The sequence below is a fragment of the Xiphophorus couchianus genome, chromosome 22 (assembly GCF_001444195.1).
Source record: "Xiphophorus couchianus chromosome 22, X_couchianus-1.0, whole genome shotgun sequence".
Lineage (NCBI taxonomy): Eukaryota > Metazoa > Chordata > Actinopteri > Cyprinodontiformes > Poeciliidae > Xiphophorus > Xiphophorus couchianus.
In genome coordinates, this window is record NC_040249.1 from 7,174,326 (window position 1) to 7,197,178 (window position 22,853).

The window sequence follows — 22,853 nt, forward strand, 5'->3', positions numbered from 1 at the left end:
ATGTGGATATTTTTATATCACCTGTGCAAAAAGTGTGTTTTTGGTTCTAATGCTAGTTGGACTGCCTCTGAAATCGGTGACCTTTTTAGGCATTTGTCATATTCCTTACGGCTTTGTTGTGCAGTTAGTATAACAAACATGTGTGGTGATTTAAATTTTTTTTCCAGATCATATCTTTATCTTGCAGTCTTGAGCTCCTCTTGCTCTTTACTCTTTTTCACTGAATGTGATTCCCTGTGGGCTATAATAGAATTGGACAAGCATGTATCTGAGAAAGGGTTTATCGTTTTAGCTTAACTGTCTGGAGCTCTGACTGCCTGTAGAATCTCAAAAGCTTCAGTCGATTTTTTTCAGAAGCCGAGCAAGTAAGCATTTATTCAAATGTTATAAACCTTGTTTTCCGTTTTTTTTGCACCTTTCAGATGGTGAGATAGATTGTACGGGTCATATTAGAATTAAAGTGATATCTCAGTGCAGTGGTTGACAGTTACTCTGTTATCAGACTGTTCATGCAGTTCTTCAGGAGTCAGACAGTGTGAAATTGCAGGAGGCTCCTATGGAAAGTATTGTTGCCTTGAGTTGAGTTTTTAAAAAAACCTGTTTTACTATTTATGACCTAAGGTTTATTTTACCTTGATATGTTTGACATGTCATTTCAGATTTTTCAATGTAGTTCTTATAGCAAATTAAAAAACATAATAATAACTTCATGAACAGCAGTTTTTTATCCATAATTTTAGATGCGTCTTCTTGCAGTGTTTTCTGTCTGGCTGCTGCTACACAACAAGGGGATAAATTGCCTTTCATGTCAATATTGCAACAAAATATATTTTCACACTTGTAGTCACAGACACATTGAAATTGGTTTACATCAAACCCAATTTGAACTCTATAAAATTAACTCCTTAAATCAGCAACTTTCTATCATCCCCATGTATTTGCAGCAGACACAGTTTTATGCACAGACTATCCAGATGGAAAGAAGTGGCTCTCTTCTTACAGGATGCAAAACAACTGCCGATGGGGAAACTGTGCTTGTAGAGTGTCAACCAGTCTACGCGGCATTAGGATGACGGGAGTATTGCATATTTTAGTGGAAGTTGGCTCAGTACCCCTCACCATTCTGCATTTTCATGCAGTGGGACAGGAAATGTAGTCCAGTGGGCTGCTGTGACGACGCTGAGCAGGAAGCTTTGTTTGAAGGGTTCATTTCCCACATCCCTGCAGCCACCAGATGTACAGAAAAATGTTGGAAAAAAATATTCATGCATTTAGAACTTTTGCCAACTTGAAAATGTTTTCACGGGATTTTTTTTTGGTAACACTTCATTTGACGGGTTGTGAATGAGACTTTCATGACACTGTCATCAACATGACATAACTGTCATGAACATGAGTAAGTCTTCATGAATATTTGACTGTTGTCATAAAGTGTCATTTGGTAAATCATGACACTTCAGCTTTAATAACATAAAGTTAGATATTTTTAATGTTTAATCAGTAATACTTTTATAACAAATTTATGTCAGATCAAGATTTCTTAGTTAATGTCAAGTTGTCATAACGAAGACATTTTGAATAATGTCAACTTTGTATTAAAAGTGTCATGATTTACCGAATGACACTTTATGACAACAGTCATAAATATTCATGAAGACTTACTCATGTTCATGACAGGTGTTGTGTCATGTTTATGATGGTGTCATGACAGTCTTATTCACAACCCATGAAGTGTTACTATTTTGTTTCTGATAGGCAAATTGTAAAGCGGTGCTTAATTGGCAAGGGGGAGAAAGTAATATGAAGTTTTAGAAAACATAGCTGGGACAGCTGTTAGTTATGTATTCCAGAAATCTGACCATTTGGATAGGAGGGGCAAAAAGAAGATGCTCTGTTTTGACCAATGCAAAATGCAAAGTTAACGCATTGCACTTTGTCCATTACCAAAATGAAACTTGCCTGTAGCAGCACTATACTAGCACTTTCCTTTAGCAGGCACAGGGAAGCTGCTCACAGTTTATGGAAAATATTGGATGGATGGATGGATGGATGGATGGATGGATGGATGGATTGATTGGGTAAAATACACAACATTCTTTGAAGAAAACTTGCTAGAGGATGAGAAACTTGACAGAAGGTTAGAGGTTCACCTTCCAGCAAGAAAATTACCCTAAACATTATGGCATCTAGAATATAAATAATTTGCAATAATGCTAGACATGGGATGGTGTTCTCATGCAACAATGTCATGGGTAACATGCAATGATGTAATGTGTAAATGGAAAACGGCCTGCTTATATCAAGTCCAATAACTAAAAAAAAACACTTTACATTGCAATATTTGATCCACCAAGTTATTCACATAGACAAGCCACTAATGCCGAAAACCCTTGAATTTTTCTTTAAGGAAGAGAGTACTCCTGAAACAGTGCTTCCATGTTGCTTGAGTGTCTGTTCTGTCTTTCTGAAACCCGTTGGAGCAGGTGGCTGCTCACGCTGAGCCAAGTTATGCTGGAGGTTCTTTGCGTGAAAAGGGAATTCTCTTTTCCGACGTTCCCACAAAAATGCTCAGTAAGAAGGATTGCTGAAAATTTAAAGACTTTATGTAAAAACCCGCCCACTGTCCTGAGAGGAAGAACTGCTGTAAAATCTCGATTCCATGCATCTGGTTGGGCTTCTTTGCACAAATAAGTTGTTGGTGTAATAAACTGAGTTTGACTGCTTTGTATCATTAAATCTAATATGTATTAATTTCTATTGATCTATATGACTGGATTGAAGTGACTAAATCAGACCCGTTTCTTTTAGCTGCCTTAAAATGAGGCCTATTATGAACAGCCACTATATAGATAAATTGAAAATTAGCTCAGTTTTAGCTCAGCTCAGAATTGGAACAATTTGAGTACAACAATTATATAAAAAATAGCTTGTTAAACTAATTTGGTGAATCGATTCGTTGAACAAAATGACTAATTTGAACAAATAAAATTTTTAACTGTTCAACATACTTTATTTCTTTTTAGAAATATTTACTAAAATCTAAAGTGGAATGTACTGTACACCATTTTAATAGCTAAATATATTTTATTTTTGCTTTGTTTTATTATTACATACTCTTCGTGTTGACTTGTGCATAATCTATTGTTTGAAACGACGCCATTTGTTTTATTTTCTCAAAACCGCAGTAAATGCTAAGATATATGACCTCAATTAAAAACTCTCTTCATTGTAGTTTTCGTTTCCTTTTTTTAAGCGCTAAAACAACAAGGTTGTCTGGCTGAATGTGTTTTTCGGTTAAATCTGCTGCTGCGGTCGCCTCCCCAGAGCCATTGCCCATGAATGAATCCGAACTGCTTTTATTCGACTGGTGTGCCACCTGTCGGTGCGTCACAGCTCCCCCCTGGCCAATCCTGACGCAGTGACTCTCCCGTGCGCTCTTGGAGATCCCACTGTGCTCCTCTCCTCTCATCCCCCGCCTAAGCCACGGGCTCGGCAAGCGTGGAAGGTGGAGAACCTGGCCAGCGAGATGCCGTTAGCGCTTCGTGTGTGACCGGACGGTACTGGAATTCCGGCGAAGCCACGGAGCCAAAAACACGGACTGAGGAGTTTGAATGGATTGTCCTTTTATCTGCTGCTTCTGCTGAATGTGGCCGCTGACTTTAATGACTGTTGTGAGGTAAGTAATGAAAGTTTATAATTCCCGAGTGAAAGTGATTCGTTTTGACGTGTGGTACAGAACCGATTCTAGAAGCTGCGTAAATGTGCCAAATTTTCCTCGACGCACTTAAAACTTGCTGACATGTGTCACCTTTTTTTTTTGTATGACTCTAGAGTGACAGAGCTTCGCGCAGTTTATTTAAACCAAACTCGATGTAATCCGCTTTTATTCGACGGCAAGTTTGGCAAACAAGTGCTGCTGCTGCTGATTCCCCCCGGTGCATCCATCCCTGCCCATCCCTCAGCGCTCTGTTGCTTCTCCCAAAATACGACGGAGAGAGAAGGATTTTGCGAAGATAATTGAAAACACTCAAAAAAAAGAAGATAAATGCTTTACTCTTCTGAATAAGTGAAAGTTATTATTATTAGGGGGGGAAAGTATTAAAAGTTGCGTATTCTTATTTTTCTCTCTCTCTCTTTTTAGCTTCGGACTGTGCAGAAAATTAATGGTCTCCTTACATGGCAAGTGGAAGGCTTTCATGTATTAGTCTTATTGCTTATTTATGAAGGCCGTAGATGGCAATGTGAAGGAATGTGACCTGGGGGTACTTTGACATTGTGCTGCATAACGAGCGAGAGCAGAGCGAATGGCATCTGTGCCATGGTACAAATATTTTCCTTGCAGCAGTTATTCATCACAACAAAAGCCAGAGTGCGAGTTTGACATTTCCAGTAGTTGTGCATAAATCACAAAGCATTACACCATGACTGTGAACCTCTATGGCTCTGAGTTGAATTCTGTTGCATACATATAAACACACACAATTAAGGTGTATTCCTTTCCTGAAGTCAACAAATCCTTGCTTACAGAGCTGTGAAATGAAGTTTGTGCCATGGTGAAGGTAAAGTAAGGCCTGTTCAGGTGCAAACTGGGGGGGGAAATTAAGGGATATTACGACTTTGTTTGCATTTTCTGGTGAGAAACATAGCAGAGGAGTCCTCCACCTCAAAAAAAGACATGTGAAGGAGAAAACACAATAGAGCTTTCAAGGAGTGATGTATTGTTTGAGCTGTGGCCAATAATATATATTTTTTAGGCTTTCTTCTTTTGATAGATAGTTTTGTTGTGCTTGAAAGGGAGCCGAAGCCATTGTATTGATCACAGTGATGACTTTCGCAAATGGGTTGTGGGTGGAGGGCAGGACACTGAGAGCACTGACCCTTGTGACAGAGGTCTGGATGGCTCAGTGCAGGATGAGAATGTTGTTTGCTTTCAGTCTCTGCTGTACTAGGGTGCTGCCTTACCAGACTGCGCTGATGCGTTGGTTTTCACAGACTGTAGATGTAAAAACTACATATTTTTGGATGCGGTCTATTTTATGGGATGAACAAATGGGATTCAAATGGATTTGTAGAATTTTAGGCTGGCTACTGTTCTCTGTTTTTTTAACTTGTGCTTGTTGATTGCAGCCGTGGCTCTTCAGTAGACAAAATGTGTTAACGTATCTCACTGTTCCAGCAAGATCATCATCTTTTTGATATTTGAAAAGCAAAACCAAATGTCTGAGGCAATTCTTTACTTCACATGTTATTTAATGTTATTTAAAAAATATGTAAAGACGATAGTATTCATTCCTTTCAGACTTCATCAGCTTTTGTCATGTTACAACCATAAAATCCAACATCCCACAAATTAAGCACAACACATTTAAAAGCTTCCTTCACTGATAGTCCCAAAGTGCTTTACTGAAAGGTTAAGTAACAAACAGTATACCAAGCTGAAATCAGAATGGATTTCAACTGGTTTATTAACACATCTGCAGAATCAAATCAGTGTGTTAGAGGCAAACTTTCCCCCAGCCTTGGAGCCAAAAGCTGAGATATTCTGCCCACCTTAGATTTTAGTCAGGAATCAAAGGCTGCTTTAGATAACCAGATGCTGGCTACGCAATGCTCTGTAGTAGTGTGTAGCGTGAATACTGATGTATTCAGTATTACGCAGTAGTAGTTTGAATATTTCAAAATGTGTTCTAAAAACTACCAAGAGCCAGTGTCAAGAGTATCTGTGTATGTCTGCTGGTATTTAAGGAATGCTAAACATGTTTTCCAAATCTGTCTAAAAATAAACATCTGATATGAATCGTATTCATTTGTTCAGTTCCCTTTACTTTGATACATCTTAATAAAATCCAGGATATCCTATCACAATCAGAAGGTGCCTAATTAGAAATAGAGTCCAACCATGGGCGATTTAATCTCTGTACAAATACAGCTTTCCTGTTAGACTCTCAGATGTAGGTTAGAGAAAGTAAGTGAACGAGTCTGTGGAGAAGTTTAAACCACTGTAGTAAGGCCAGTACATATTAAGAAAGAAATTTGATCTTTTATTTAAGGTGGCAAGAACAAGAACAAAGTTCAAACAGGCCATGCTTCACAAGAACTCAACTGAGGTACTCTTGAGTAGTCCTCACAGGTCACTCCTACAGCAAATTGTGTATATAATATTTGTTCTGTTTGATGGAGCATCCAGTAGAAGCCGTGAGAACTTCAAAAGCAGTGCTGCAAGAACAGAGTGATATTATTTTGGCAGAGAAGAGAGATTCCTCTGTTCTTGCAGAGTTTGTCTAGGTATAAAGGTTGTAAAATAATATTCAAAGCTTTGAACATCTCACAAAGCACTGTCCAATCAGTCATGAGGGAAAGATAGCATTGTACTACAATCCATGGTCGTCCACCTGCACTCACAGGCATAGATTATTATTAAGAGAACCAGTCAACAGGCTCTATATAACTTTAGAAATGCTGCAGATAGTTACATCTCAGACCGTAGAATCTCTTAATAGAACAACTGTGAGTCTAAAAGTCTGGCCTTTATTGAAGAATGGCAAGAAAAAAAAGTTGAAAGAAAACAAACAGTCTCAAAGTTTGCCATAAGCAAATTAGAGGCCATGGCAAACATGGCTATGTGGTAGAAAACTATGACAACAGTTTGAATGTACCATCTCCACGGACTGAGCCAAGACTTGGAAATTAATGGAATCTGACTTAGCTTTAGCTGTTTTGAAAAGAAGAACGGGCAAAAAATAAAAAAAATAAAATCAGTCTATATGTTCAAATGTTTTCAATATGTTAATTTGCAAAGTACTTCCAGTAGGCATGCTACACTTTTACCTAGAATCCCACTAAAACCAAAGGAAACATTAGAAATCAAGAGGTTTGATTACTTTTACAAAGCTATGTAGTAACACGGTCATTAGCCTACATGCGCTCTGGCACCAGCAGCCTGCTTCAAGAGCATGAAGTAGGAGACAGTGATGGGTATTTTACAGGAGTCAGCTGGCCAAACAGAAAGGCTAACTCCCCCATTGGGTTTCATTAGAGCTCGTCTTGATGTTAAAGCCCGTTTAATCCACTTTCACAGCCATGCAGAACACAACAAAGCAAAGCGCAGTGTCTATCTTTAGACGGCACATGGGCTCAAACTTTTCCATCTTCAGCTCAATTATTAAAACAACTGCATAAATAATACTCCAGCAGCTGGCCTTTAAATGTCTCAGCTGGGAAGGCTTTTGTTTTTTTATTTTTTATGTTTTAAAAAAAAATGTTTTGTTGGTTATCTCCACCAGAGCTGACAGAATTAGGTGTGTTTGTTGTTGTTGTTGTTGTTGTTTTTTTTTAAGCTTTGGATAGAAGGCTGTCAATCACCCTCTGCTCAATTAAGTTTCCCATAAACAGCTGTGTTTATGCAGCCTCCCTCTCCCATCTCCTGTTGTTCCTCTGCTGAGCAGACGTACTGCCGTAGGGTGTGATTACAGTAAAGCCTTATGAGGTGAGTGCTTTGCCTCCATGTCTTTGCCTCCACTTTCTGGGCAGCTACTGTAGTCCCACATTCATGGCGCCTGCTTTGCCTCAGAGACGCAGTGCTGGGAAGACAGAAGCAGACTTGAGCTTGACATTTTAGATGTCTTAGACAGAAAGGCTGCATATTTAATGTGGCTGTTGATGAAGAGGTTTGGGCACGGTTTTACAGGCTCCCACTGCAAATAATATCTTGACAGAAGATGATGTTTTTCTTGATTTTGTTTCTCATGCTTTTATTGTTTTACTACTGGCGAATATTGTGCCTTGAGGATGCAATTCAGTCTTCCCTTGCTAATATGAGATGACATTTATCACTCCCTGACCTTTGCAGATTGTCTTAACTTCAGCCAATTATTGGGAGCAATAAGGTAGAAACTTTGCAACTGTTAATAGCGCAGGTGGTTTGTGTTTACCTCAGGAAATTGTGCATGTCGAGCAAGCAACAATTTACACACAGATTAAGATGATGCGATTCGGTTACAGTTCAAGTGTCGTGTACTGAGCAGGAAATGAAGAAATTAAGAAGCAGGCAACGAAGCTTTGTGTATAGTACATCTCATAGCATGCATGTTTCAATTTGTCCACTGTGGCCATACATGTCGCGCTAACAAACAGACCACATTTAACTTTTAGGTACAACTATTTGCATTTAGTTTGATTATGTATACAAAGTCTTTGTGCACTCCACTGCAATCCTTGCTTGGACTGATGTGCTTTACCCCATTTTTGGGCTCCTCCAGGGTTGTCAGTCTTGGCCCATGTTTATTCCCTTTCTTCCCTCTGAGTCTGTAGTTAGTCTTTTTTTGCTTTTACTAACCCCCCTCTGTTATGTGCCACTGGTTTTCTCACACTGCCTCACTCTCTGCTGCTCCCTCGATGAAAGCAAACTCGTTTATGCCCCATGAATGACTGCTAACGGTGTGTTGCTCTCTGTTTGTTCTCAGAAAGTAAATTGATAAGCTGCCTGTCATTGTTTCCAGTGGAGAACCATTGGGACAAAGAGAGATCGATTAAAAAAAAGTTAGCAGGTGTGCACTATACTGAACTTGGCATACAAAAGTTCAAATTGTGCATCCTGAAGTTGGGGCCAACCCATCACAGCTATTTCATGAGAAACGTTTTGTTATCAAATGTAAATTCTGGTATGCTTGTCTCACCATAGCTCTGAAGAGTATTAAGGTTCTGTGCAAATAGACTTTTTTTTTGTCTGATGTGAGAAATATTTAGTAAAGTCTGTGATGGAACCATCACTTCTGTCTTTATAAAAGAGAATGCGGATGTAGTTTTAGGTATTCTGATTGAATGTGTTATTGGTTTGACTTTCAAATTTCTCTGCAAACCTTGAAAACTTGCAAATGACACAATTAAAGAGCAGGGATTTAGAGTGTGGGTGAGGTGCTGCTGGTGACGAAGGTAAACTCTAAAGAACAGAAAATAGAGTAATAAATTCATAATATTTTGATAATAAAGTTGTAAAAAAAAAATCGAAGAAGTTCTCATCACAATGTGAAGGAAATCCTAACTGAATATTATGCATTTGGTATCTACTCTGCCATCATTAGCCCTAAATAACCTCTATGACATGGATGAGTGGATTACAGAGACTTTAGAGGCAGCAGGTCGAGGCGTGGGTTGTGAATGGGCTGAAAAGGTGTAGACATTACTATGAGAAGTAGTAGCCTGTGCAAAGGACCAAGATGTTTGTATCTTAAATAGACCTCCTGTCCATATTGAAAGAAGATATTTATATTGTGTGGAGCGTGAGGCAGACCATGTATGAAGGAGCAGCAGTACATTTTCAGCTGAGTGTCTGCTTATTTCTTTTGTTGAAATAAGCTTTAAAGCTACTGTTTAAAAAAAGCTACCTTCAATTTTCTATATATTAATTTGATATTTTTATATAAGGGTGGACAATCTAAGTTTTATACCTTAATTTTATTAAGGTAATTAGTGTTACCTGGATTATTATTTTGTTTGTGGGGAAAGAAAAATAAACTTGAGTTGTTAAAACATGTATGCTTATCATCCTCCTGTGTGACCCTAGAACAAAAGTATCTTTCCTACTGAATTTATTGCTAATTAAATTAAGTAGTGGTTACATCAGCATGAGATGATTGCAGATGAACCCAACTAATGTCAAAACAAGAGTCTTATCTAAGACAAAATTGAAAGTGTTTGAAGTCAAATTTCTCCAGCATAAAACAAGATTACATCCTGCTATATCATTAGGTTCCTGTCAAAACAAATTTTTCTGAAGTTATCATTGCGTAAGGGTTTTTAGGGTTCTGTCATGAAATGTTTTCCACGTTAGATGGGAAAAATATCTGCTGCACCCTTTTTACCTCCATTTGTTTGTTTCTGTCAAACTCCCACTCGCTTTTGTGATACAGTTCATCAAGCATGTCTCAACCAAGGCAAATTGCACGGCGGGCCCTGGGCATGAAAGCATATCCTTACGAATTCACATTTTAAGTTGTTTCAGAGACAGATGTGTGGTGGAAATCTAACAAATGATTTTATCATTTCAACTTTCTTCTGTTTTTGTTTCATACACCTTTTATGCTCGTAGTGCAGTGAAGAAAAGAAAGACGATGGTGTGGGTAATAATCGAAGCACATCGGCACGTCAGAAAATGTTACATTTCATTAGGCAATAGCATAAAAAAATCATTTTCAGAAGCAAAAGTATATTTATTGTAAGCCAACACTGATTCATGAAATTAAAAGTAAACCTGTGGAATGTAAATTGATTGAAACTAGCAATCTCCACATTGAAAGCAATATCCTGAGGTGTTTTGTAAATGGTCATAATCAGACCAAACATATCTTTAGACAGCTCTTTGTTAGTGGAGCTGCACCCCAGCAAGAGATGTTTAAAAGTATTTTTATTTCCAAGTCCATGTCAGGTCTAAAGTCTTTGAGGGGCAAATCCAAGTCAAGCCTCAGGTTTCTAATGACTCTAATCACCTGTAACCCTGTATTTGCTTTGGGTTAGTTATTAAAACCTACTGTTTGTCTTTAGATCTAAATTATTACCTGGCGATTGTATAACTGTCTCTCAAGATAGTCATATTTGTCAAGTTATTTTTAATATTTAATTAACGACCATACAAAGCTGCTAAAAGGCTGCTTTATGCTATTTTGAAAATGTTTCACCGCAAAGCTTTTGTGTTAAGGTCTCCCAAATGACTAACAGTCACAGGGACTTTGTTGGTTCATCATGAACAAATAACCAAAACAAATACGGTGTTTCTTTAAATATGAACACCTGCACGCTGTTTATGTGCAGAACTGCGTAAGTGCATAATGGACATCCGTCGCACATCTTTAAATAGTGACACCAAACCAGAGAGAGAGACGATTCCCAGCTATCGCTAAACTTTTGTGGAGATACAGGGGAGAAAGAAAGGTGGACTGAACCACAACATTATGTCGGCACAGACATCTTTTGACAGCAATAAGGTACGTTGCTCGCACTGCACTTAACCGACGTACTCACCTGAAACAAGGTCAAGCTGAATTGTCAGTGGCACGAGAGAAAACTCAGCAAAATGTCCAAATCCAGCTGCCTGCAGCATTCAACCACTTCAAAACTGTGCACATCATTTGAAATGTGACAATACACTCATATTGTTTTGACGGGTCTCTCTGACCAGAGCAAATAGATGTGTTTTCATGGTGTATTCAAGTACATCTCATACACTGGATTGTCTAAATATCAAAGCAACTCAAAACTGATATGAACCTTTTTTATCCATTAGTGTCTGCACAGTCCTATTTAAATTTTGGGTAATAAAACTGCTGAGGAAGAACATCAGAGCTCCTAAAACTAACAAGGCTCTAAAAATTAAACTCACTCATCAATGCATAATCTCCTCTGTAAACTAATTAGTTCAGTAGAAGATTTATGCTTCTAATCAGGATGCAATGCCGTCATTTAATGGTACTTAAATGTTTTTTGTATATATTTGTGCTCTCTTTGTCAGTCAGTGAGAGCTTAACAGCAAAAGTAACAATCCAGTCTTGCTCTCAGTTTTTATAGTTTACTGAAATGGTCAATCTGAGTTTATCATGATAAGTCACACATTTAATAATCTTAATCTTTTTTCCCTCTTAAAGATGATGGGTATGCAAATGCAAATTCCTGTCTTGACATCTTGTATTTTTTTTTTCTTTGTGTATGTCTAACATAAGTACTGACCCAGACATCCCCAATAGAAAGAACCTCTAACTTGTCAAAAAAAACTAAAACGTAGCCAATAGTACGGAAGAACAAATCAGTGACAGGAAACAACATCTCAAAATAGTGGGATGTGTCTGTTCTGCATTCTTGTGTATCATTAATGTTTCATTTTCTCTAAATACAACTTTGTTTCTAACTGACTGTATCTTTTCCGAAGTCACATTTTTGTTACTGTGTCTCACAGTTTCTTTCATGTAACATTTGTCTGACAAATGTTACATGATCCAATATTTCCTAATGTTGCCTGTACAAAGACCAACGTGTTGACAAGTTGAATATATTCGTTTAATCTCGTGGTCACACTTGCTTTACACAGTGAAAAACAATTTGTTTTTATCCAACACCTGTTACGCCATTAAACAAAGTGAGCGATCCGATTCTGAAGAACTAATTAAAAACTCCTTGAGGAGCAGTATGTAGCACAACAGAGACTGAATGCTCTAATGATGTGATCGTAATTGTGGATCGAGAACAAGGACACTCGTAAAGCTCCCTCCCAATGCCATGCGGTTTTCGAAGGATGAGCATGAACATTTTTAGAGGGATTTGAACTTGCTGATAGGAGCCTCTGCCAACTTGTTTCAGCTATGTGGAGCAGTGGCCAGCTGCACTTAATAAGGTCTTAGAAGATTTGGCAGTGATGCTTTTTGCAGAAATTCAGCATAGTAATGAACAAAACTGTGTTCTGTGGTTTAAAGTCCTACTCTGTAGCATCTCATTTAAGGTTGGTTTATGTTTTTCTTTTTATGACTATATTCTTGTTAATATGTGTCTCTAACATGAATGTAGGGTATTGACCTTTAAACTGTCATGATGACACTGCCCCATTGTCTTACGTGTAAGCTTTTTGAGGATGGCAGGTAAGGGGTTAATAGCAACTTTTACTGCCTTCTGACGTAAATATTTAGCTGAAATCACACACATTAGTGCTTATGTGCCTTTTAGGAAAAGCATATGTTCTTCTGTGTCCCTGAACGGCAAAATTAACCACTACACCAGACGTTTCATTCATGCTTTGGGGATAAATTATTAGTCTTTAATGTTACAGTTAACACGTAAACTTCATATAAACTACTTACACTGTTGTTTTATTGTAGCCATTCGCCTGATTAATTCATCTCAGGTTGGGTTGTTTTGCTCCCGTACTAGATGAGGCTTGAAGGTTACCTTTTGTGTAGTTTAATGGTTGTCACAGCAATATCAGCTTCCCACCAGGCAACAAAGTTGGAGCGGTGGTTTCAAAGGAAACTGAAATAAGCCACTTTGCTGTTTAATGTTTCTCAATGAAGCAGGTGGGAGCAAGGGAATTTGTGGAGTTCTTAAAGAGCGACTGGTTCAGCATCTGCCTTTAAGTATTCGTCTTTCCTTTGTTTGACTGACATTTAAGAAAGGAACAATGAGTTTTGGAACTTATGCCAGACTTGGGCAAGATGAAGAGCAAACCCCTTTGGCTAAACTATGGGGAGTAAAAATTAATCTATGCCAGCTATAGCCTCAGCCTTCAGGCACATGACATTTACATGAGTCTGAAGCAACCCAAGGGAGTGGAAATAATTTTGTTCCATTTTTTTGTTTTGTCAGGCTGTGCCTAAAGAGGTGTTTGGGTCAATATTTTGTTATCTTGAGCGGCACGGTTGGTTACTCGTATTGGATGAGTTGAAAACTGAGAGCAAAATGAGACAAAAGGGACACAGATGTGGACACTGCTTCTTTGGGGCTTTTAAAGTGTCTTTTTTTTTCAGAATTGCAACAAGAAAACATCTGATTGCAATCTGGAGGAGTAAGATTGCAATGAGTCTTGGTTTGTTAAAAAAGTATTGCTTGTTGCCTTAATCATTTGAAAGTCATCTTGATGTTTCTTCTGTACATTCTGTATGTTTACCTATTCCTTCTGGCAGCAAACTAAGGACTGGATCAGATATTGATAAAAATCGGCGTATCCTCAGTATATTCTAACAGGTGTGCATTTGAACTTAGACTTTAATTTGTTTTATTGGATTTTTAAGTAAAAGACCAAAACAAAGTGAAGTGAAATGAAAATAATGCATGTTTTTCAAAAATGTACTCGAAAAGAAATTGTATGTAGCAACAGTACTTCCCTTGACTTTTTATCAAGCTCTCACATAAAGCCCAACTTTATATGGTACCGTTAATATTTGCTATGTCAACTGGCTTTGGCATCTCAGCTGTGAATCGCTGCAGCTCCTTCAGAGTTAGCATGATCCACCTGGCTTCTTCTCTGATTAATGTCATCCTTGTCAGATCTATCAATGTATTTGTCCAGGTTGGTTTGCAGTTGTGCCATACATCTTTTTTATTTGCAGATCCTGGATTGAATAGTGTCCTATCAGTTGTCAAAAGCCATTGCTTTAGATTGAACGTCTTCACAAAATTACCTCTGGTCTTGCTGGTGCTTTTAGTTTGTCTTTTTTGTATTGCTCTATCACATAAAATCTGAATGAAAAACGTGAAAGTTTGTGGTTGTAATTTGAGAAAATTTGAAAAAGCTTAGAAGGCTTGAATGCTTTCACAAGGCCCTATAGCTTTCCAAAATATTCTTTCTGATTTTTAGATTATTTAAATAGACCGATGACAGGATACTGGCAGAAATGTCAAAGAAGAAAATTAACACCATGTTCAATGGTGTCAGAAGAAGTGACACCCCAAATGAAAGTTTATTTACTTTCACTTCAGGCTCTTATGACTTGTAAATAAAAAGTTTTGAAGGTTTCTTATGTTTTTTTTCTCTAACATAACATGAATAAATCTATTCAGGTTGGTCTCAGAGTTATGAAGCTGTTACTGACTGAACCTGAAGATGTTTTTCAGGAGGAGTAATGGAGAATACTCTTGGGGAGAGATGGGCGAGCCAACAACACAGCTACATTGTGGCTAATTTGCCTTGCACTCTACATGCCAGCTTGACAACAAGCTGCCACGGAGAAAACGAGTCTTCTTAACCACAGCGACAAAAAGGCCGTCACAGTGCAGCGTAATTAGCAACTCTTAAACCTTTAATTTGGAAAAGAGAAATTAAATAATTGCATTCAGACCCACTGTTTTGATTCAGTCTCTGGAGTTACATTCCCTTCACTTATTAAGTGACTGCCAGTTTGATGCACCTGCTATTTCCGAACCTCTCAAGTTTTTTGTGGATTGAGTTGTGCAAACCTTTAATACATCTCTGAGGATTACCTCCTCTTAACAGAGATAAGACTGAAGATCATTGCAGGAATTTGAGTAACTTGGCACAATATGAAAGCTTTGTTGGAGAATTACAATGACATGAGTCGGTGAGCTAACTTTAGAACCAGTTCTCATTTGTCTGTTTGTCCAAACTTAATTAAAAACTATCCCCAAGAATGTTACTGAAAGGTCTTCCATAAATACATAAGCTACAGTGGTGTCTTTGGGATAAGCTGCAGTCCAGAAGCCGGGGAGAGAGAGAGAAGGTAGAAAGAATGGAAATGCCTGGCATTTCTCCACACACAGGTTTTTGGCATGGCTAATGTTAGAGAGACTGTTTATTGGCTTGATACCCTCTGTGTTTCAGTGAAATGTAATCATAACCCGATATAGGCTTATTAATTGCATATACAGGCACCACAAAGAGGTTACTGGGTTTTATTATTTTTATTATTTAATCAACTAAAACAGTGACGTAAACATAAACATACAAATAAAAATACATAAAAGTAAAATCTGCTTGATTTATTTGTTTAGATTCCTGGCATGAGCTTAGTGTAGATCTGTCCAAATGAAAACGGCAAAAATGAACGATGTAGGACTTGATGGACTTTTGCTGTTCTGTTGTGGCAGAACTGGCAGGAGACTAAAGCCAGAGATAAAGCAAGGTGCCATGTTAGTTGGTAGTTTGGGGATTCTGCTGCTTCAAATAAACATGCTCACTGTGAAGGTTCAAGTATGTGTTTGGATCTGCGTTTGTGTTGATGGGGAGGCACAAAGCAGATTTGTTAACATTTCTTGCCATTAATTTGTGTCAGCACTACTGCTCTATTGAACTTTCAGACCTTTTTATGATCTTTGAATTACTTTATCATTATTCTGGTGATTGATTTTATATATTTCTGGAGTGGGCACAAATTTTTATATGGAATTTGTTTTGCATTTTATTTCAAAGCTGTGTTAAAGAAGATGTCTTCAATGGGGAAAACAATGTCACAAACAAAATTGAGGCAGCTACAAACAGACATGTTCTGGGTAGCTGTGGTTAAATCTTTCTGTACTTGCTTTGACTTGCTTTTTGAGGATTTTATGTCTGTTTGCATTTATATTTCTCCTTGTTATTGCTGTTTATCTCTCTGTAGTTGCCGTGATGCTCTTTCTCAGTGTCTATGAGGCATTTAAAATCAATTTTAAAGCTAATCTATTGTGTAATATTCTCCTTTTGCACGTTTTTGTACTTCCATTTGGGTCTCTACTACCTCTAGAAACAGTCTAAGCACTTTTTGGCAACAACTAAATGTTTTGTTGATGTATGGAAAACTAATAGTTTCAAAAATCTCCTGATTATTAATTCAATGTACCAAACCTCACCAACCCGTGCCGTACTGCTCAGTGGAAACAAGGCGCATGTCTACGGTATTAAGTTTGAGCCTTGGGTTTGGGTTTTCCTGATGGGGTTTGCATTTTCTTAATGTGTATATTTGAGTTCTTTCAAGGTGCTCTGGCTATGTCCTTGAGTGTGAAAACAAGTATTGTTGTCTAAATTGTCCTTAGGCTTTAGGGCAACCTTGCAAGGAAAAGCGAGTACAGTCAGTGGATGGTGCAATGTCCAAACTTGTTTTAAACACTTTTGTTTAATCATTTTGTAGACAAACAAATGGCATCGCAACATTTTATCACAACACACAACCGTGTCAGTTTCTTGTCTAGGCCTTCATATTCAGAGATTTTTGTTTTATTGTAAACGACACACTAAAACCGTATATTTATTGGCATGTATCTTGGTTGGATAAAAGTACTTACAGTTCACAATAAAACTGCTCAGTTTTTTTGGTAAACCCTTTTTAATCCTCAGAAATTTCTCCTTGCCACCTTTTTGTGTTCTGTCTTTGTTGTCCAGGCCTTTCTCACTGCTCTGTTTCAGCCAGATTAGCCCAGTAAAGCTCTTTAAAGTAATCTTGTTACATTTCATTTTTACCAGTTTATAATTGACCGCCTAATATTTCTGATGCCTCTTTTATTACAGGAGTCAGATCCCATTTAATCCTCACTTGGGTGAGAACCACCAGGGGTGAGGAGTGACCTTGTGACCTACCTCTGCTTATTATTTGAACACCGAGAATCGGGATTCAATGTGATATAATAAGTTGACAACAATGAATTACTCTTTTGAGAACAACAGTGTGTGAGTCATTTCCCTGGTTCAGTAATTACCTCTTTTATTGTATCTTGGGTTTGGCAGCAGGTTTAAGCAAAACACTTTACTCTCCATATATCATAATCAGGATGTGGCAGAGGTTATTTATACTGTTCTCAATCCACTGTTTGGACTTCTTAATTCGGTGGTTAGTTCCCAAAGACTATCTTACGCTAATGTCGAGAAACGTAATCACATCAGTGCCAGGTCCATGTGTTTTATTTGCCAGTGGCTTGGTGGAGTTAGGGTTCAGACCATTTGGCTGTTGCTATGAAATACTTCAGCAGTGACCAGAAGCATTAACAAGGCAAGCAGATGAAGGAGAGGAGGAGACTGCAGACAGTTTAAATTCTTCAACTTGTAATCGTCTGAATCAGTCTTTGGTGTTTAGGCCAGTGTTTAATTTTCCTTCTGCTGAATGTGTCTGAAAGCAGTTGAGGAGGGAAATGACACATCTGTCAGAAGGCTTAGGGGTATTTAATTCAAAATACAGGTACAGCTCCTTAAATTAGAAGTATTAAACAATAACTTTATTTAGGAAATTTCATTCTGAAACTAAAACTCATTTATCATGATATTTATTGGACACTGACTGAAGTGGTGTTTCCATTTGTCAGCTGTTTTCTTCTTGACTGAGTGGGCTTTGAAATTAAATTTACGTTTTATTTTTACTGGTCTTATTTAATAAAATAAAAAAAACCCATCCCTTCAGATTTTCATTAGATATAAGCCAAAATCCAGAAAATATATCAAATATGCCACATCACCTTGTGGGTCATAACAGTGAGAGTGTGGCATTTTAAACTGGATTAGTGAAATAAATTAACTTTTCACCTATTTTAATTTACCTTCTTTGCGGAGTGTCAAAAATGTGTGGGCCATAAAGTCTAATTTCCCTATTAAAATCTTTCCTACTGGTCTTATTTTGACAATATTCTATGTTAATGAGAATGTTTTATATCAAGAAAGATGATCCTTACCGATGTTTCAAATGAATTGGGTTTCAATTTGTTACAACTTGTTGTACATAATTACAGCTTTATGTGCTTCAATGTTTTGAGAACATCATGCAAACTCATTACCATCATGCATTTTAACTTCCCTATAAAACAGGACCAGCCTGTGGGAGTGCTGGAGCAACACAGTCATCCTAATTTTTTTAACTACATGTTTGCTGACGGTAATAAAACTGCAATAGCTTTATAAAAGAACCTAAATAAACACAGCAGTTGACTGTGTTTTGCAGACTGGGAGCTTTCCAGAATCACTTTGTTTCTTTGTGAATGCTTTGAACAGTCAAGGACAAAGTAAAATGAAAGAATGTTGTTCAGTTTTCATCTACGGGAGGCATTATTTCTCTGGAGCATTTGTCTCTGTTATGTTTAAAACTTAACTGCTGCCAAAAAGAGCATATTGTGTACAATATTTTTATACCATTCCAGCTGCAACACCTTGAAGGAAAAAGCTACTCTTTATGTTGCTGCAGATATGCAGCAACATAAAGTGTATTGTATTGTATTGTATTGTGTATTGTCTACACAATACAGTAGACTCGGTATCTAGTTAGAATGAAAAAAAAAAAAGCTAAGTGTTTCACAGAGTGACAATATCTGGACATGCACTAAATGGATAGGTAACATGGTTATTTTATTTACATTTATTCTTTTTACACTCTTATTCTTATTACAGTTTATCCTTCAGAGGCTCACATGTTTGAGGTAAAACAATTTTAATCCATGATTTTGACCCTTTCAGACAAATAAAGAAATCATTCATGTATTAAGATTTACTAGATATCTTCATCCACAAAAGAAAACTCAGTTTTTTATTTTTTATTTAGCATCACACACACTAAGATTTCTTTTCACTTCTAATTTGTCTTTCTGGCAGGCCACACATTGATTAGCTCCCTGCTCAGCCCCTCTTAGGCCCTCATTGCCATTAACAGAACCTCGTCGTGATTATCTGGGCCATTTTCACATTCGCTGCAATCACTCAGTGGAAGTGACAGGACGTGGCTCAACCTTACACAGCACTTGTCTAAACACTGAGGTCATTCAATCTTTGCTTATGTTTCATCCATCAGTAAGACATATGCTGCTTGCTGTGCATTCAGACAACCACAAGACTGGCTGTAAAAATAATACCATAAAATTGCAAGGTTACTGTAAGGTTGAAAAAATGCAATTATGAATTCTTTTTAATATATAGAGTGTAGCAATACATTAGCTCCACCAGCAGGTGCATGATGTTCAAAAGATGAGATGCAATGAAAAGAAACTTTAGCATTTTTTTTGGAATACTTGAAATCATTTTATTGTTGTTTTAACAGAGTAAATGTTTTGCAAATCACAAACTTGTTTACTAAGAAGTTTAGGTCTTACGTGTAAAACCATCCGGTTTTGATGCTTCTCTATATCTATTCATTTCAAATACTCTCCATTTGGGTTTCCATGAAAGAAAAAAATGCTGAATATTTTTTCTTGTAGAAAGTGCTTGCATGAGCCTTAATAGGAACTGTTTGCTAGTTTCAAATAATTTGCATTTTGCAGTTGGAAAGTGTAGTTCAGTGACCCAAGCAGTCTAAACCCGTCTTCTCATATGTGATTCCAATTATTCATAAGGGAAAAAAAACCAAAAAACTACTTCAATTGGCTGAGAAAATGATAAAATATTCACAGCTGGGAGTAACTCATCTCGTCAAAGCAGTACACCCAGGAAAGAGATCAAAATAAATAAAATATGGAAAAACAGAAAACAAAGCTTACAGAAATTATATGAACTTACCAGGAAGCTGACACTGAGAGAAATTTGCTCATTGGTTAAAATAACAGTCTAGCAAACCCAAACCACAGTTGTTTATGAAATACACTCAGGTTATGCCATTAAAGTGTATGACATCTATCTATTCGAAACCGTTTGTTGTCAGAGGATGTGAAATGTCAGAACTAAATGGTACAATTAGCTCCAGGAGATGTGTGCTGTAGTGGTGTAAAAGCAAAACAGTCACCGACTTACTATTTGATCTCAGATGAAACTCATAACATAAAGGCACAACAGCTGGAAAAAAAAAAGTAATGACTTTTCACTGTGAACAGGAGGCTGCTTCTACTCAACTCTGCTGAAAATAAATGCAGCAGCGGGACTTTATTTTAATCGGCATGCCTTTGAGTTAGTTTACATTTTTTTCTCTCCCTTTTGGCGTTGAATTTGAAGTCACTACAAATCAAACCTTTAAAGAGTTAATTCAAAGGTTTTATTAAATGTCAAACTGTGTGTTTTTGTAAAGGAAAACTTGCGGAAAAGTGAAATACATGTAATAAAAACGGAATAGGAATTGCTTAGGAATAGGAAACCATTCATAAATCTTAAACTTGGCTAAAATAGAAGCCAAGTTTAAGGAGTTGAAGAAAAGCTATTACTATTATGATTATTATTTTGTGGACGGTGAAAAGCATATAGCATCATCTGTGATTGGCAGTACCCACAATAAACTTTTTTTTGTAAACCTTGTGATTACAAAACATACCCACTTATAAGTAGGATGCAGTTAGTGATAGATCGCTGTTGTGATGGTCTTCCATTTTACAGAGGGAAGACCATCCCTCTGTAATTGGCTCTATCAGTTCTATCTAATAATAGACCTGATAGAGCTTCTTTGTCTACCTAGCAACAGAACTGGATGAGTTCTGATTGGTGGCCTGGCTTCCACCGAGTAAAAGATAAATTCCAACACTTACTGAGTGGTTAGTTTCAGTTTAATTATATCTTTAGAAAATAATGTCATAAATATAATTTTGATAAAAATACAACATTTATATTTGCATCATCATCAGTTGAAAACATTTTTCCTTTTTTCTACCAGTTACCCAAATCGTAGCCACACAACTGATGATGTCTTCACTAATGCTTTTACAACCGAGTAGTGTTAGCCAGCCTGAAAGCACTCTATCCACACAAAAAGGCAACCCAAGAACAAATTTTATTCTTACTTGAAAATAAGAGTCTTTCACAAAACACATACATTTTCAAACTTGGGGGATAATTTTAATAGAATAGCAATAAATTGCTTTTATTTCATTGGATCAACTGAGGCTGAGGCAACAACTGTAAAGCTTTTGAATCATTTTGATGAAAAACACCATTATATTTTTAATATTGGGGGGATGTTGTTAGATTCCAATTCACTAGTGACACCAAGCTGTTTTTAAGTAAATATTTATATTTATAAAAAGATCCCATCAACTTTAATAACTTTTGTAAATAATAATGACTGTCACATGCCTTTTGATTAGTGTCAGAAAGGGCTTTGAAACATAAGAGGAGCAGATGATTTGTGAACTTGAGCATCAGTGTCCTTTGAATAAACCACAGAAACCCCCCCCAAAAAAACCTTTCATCTGTGAATCTGTTATGCTCGGCTGGATTTTGTGTTTTAGGGAATCCGTTGACACAGTAGAATAACGAGTTTGTTGTCTTGTACAGGTGGAAAAGCTGCTGTATTATTTCTTTGCATGAAGTTCTGAACTACAGACAATTTCTTCTATCAGACATAAGCATTTTCTAAGCCACATCATGAGTCAAAGCTCCCCGTCTCTTAATGGAATATGCATGTACACCACGCTCCACAATTGTGTAATTTTCTCCATATTAATCCCTCACTGGAGAATTATTTTTGACATGCTCACTCAAAATTTTATGAAGCTCTTTTCAGCATCAAACATCCCAAGGACTGTGCAGTCTTTTTTTTTTTTTTTTACAGTTTTACTTGATCTTGTACCTACAAACATATGGCAAGGCTGAACTGCAGCAGTGGCTCAAGTGACCTGCCTTAATGAGAGGAAAATGGAAAATTCTTTTAGCCTCAAGCTTAGGGTTCCATATATCTCATTTATAATGAATAATTAGGAGCGTTGGAGTTTTCGGGTTTTTAGACTTGTCAGAGGATGAATCTAACCAGAACATTTTTTTTTTTAATCCTGTGGTTTTTGCTGCTTTTACTGTTTTTTCCACCTGCCTGGGTGTTTGAATATTCTTTAATGGACAAAGAAATACCACGGTTTGGCGCTGGATATGTGTATAAATCCATTTTGCTCCATCGCCGACTCGCTGTTTGCTTACACTAGGCGTAATGAATCATTAATTCACCGCTGTCACTTTGCAGCCCACAGTCACTATGAGCAGAATTGCCTCTCGATTCAGCAGAGAGGGGAGGCAACGCAGATATGGAGGATCTCAAACCTTTTTGCATTTTGTTTCGGTCCATACTGGAAACCAGGGATCTGTTTATGAGTTGAATTGATGAAGCTGTTACCCAGCTCTGGCTGCTGCGAGTTGTGTTGATCGTGCTTCACACTTTTGTAATCCTATTGTTATTCTGCAACCTTTGGCTCATTTTGTTTTCTCTTTTGTTGTATAGGTACTTTTTAGATCAAGTATTCACTTAAACTGAGTTTTAGTACTTTAAGAAATTACTTTTTTAGCCGTGGCAGGTAGAAGAGGAAATTCTGATTAAATTAATTTATATTTGCATAGAAGGTAAAAGAACATGGTGATGGTGTTGTTGAAGTACTATAGCTGTGAGCAATGTACAGTTGCTAAATGTTGAGTGTTTTGAAGTTACATTTGTAATTCACTGTTACATATTCAAAAGCAGCCAGTTGGTAATATACTATACATAAATAACTTTAGAATCGATAAAACAACTTGA

The 22,853-nt window shown here is 37.2% G+C and overlaps 1 protein-coding gene across 1 annotated transcript in view; it reads left to right on the forward strand.

Annotated features, from left to right (window-relative positions):
• Positions 1–3,432: 3,432 nt before the first annotated feature.
• chrm3a (cholinergic receptor, muscarinic 3a) overlaps positions 3,433–22,853 on the forward strand; it is an 82,135-nt gene continuing 62,714 nt past the window's right edge. Inside the window, exon 1 of the mRNA XM_028005966.1 lies at positions 3,433–3,676. The gene's annotated coding sequence lies outside the window, so the exon portion shown is untranslated. The remainder of the gene's footprint in view (positions 3,677–22,853) is intronic.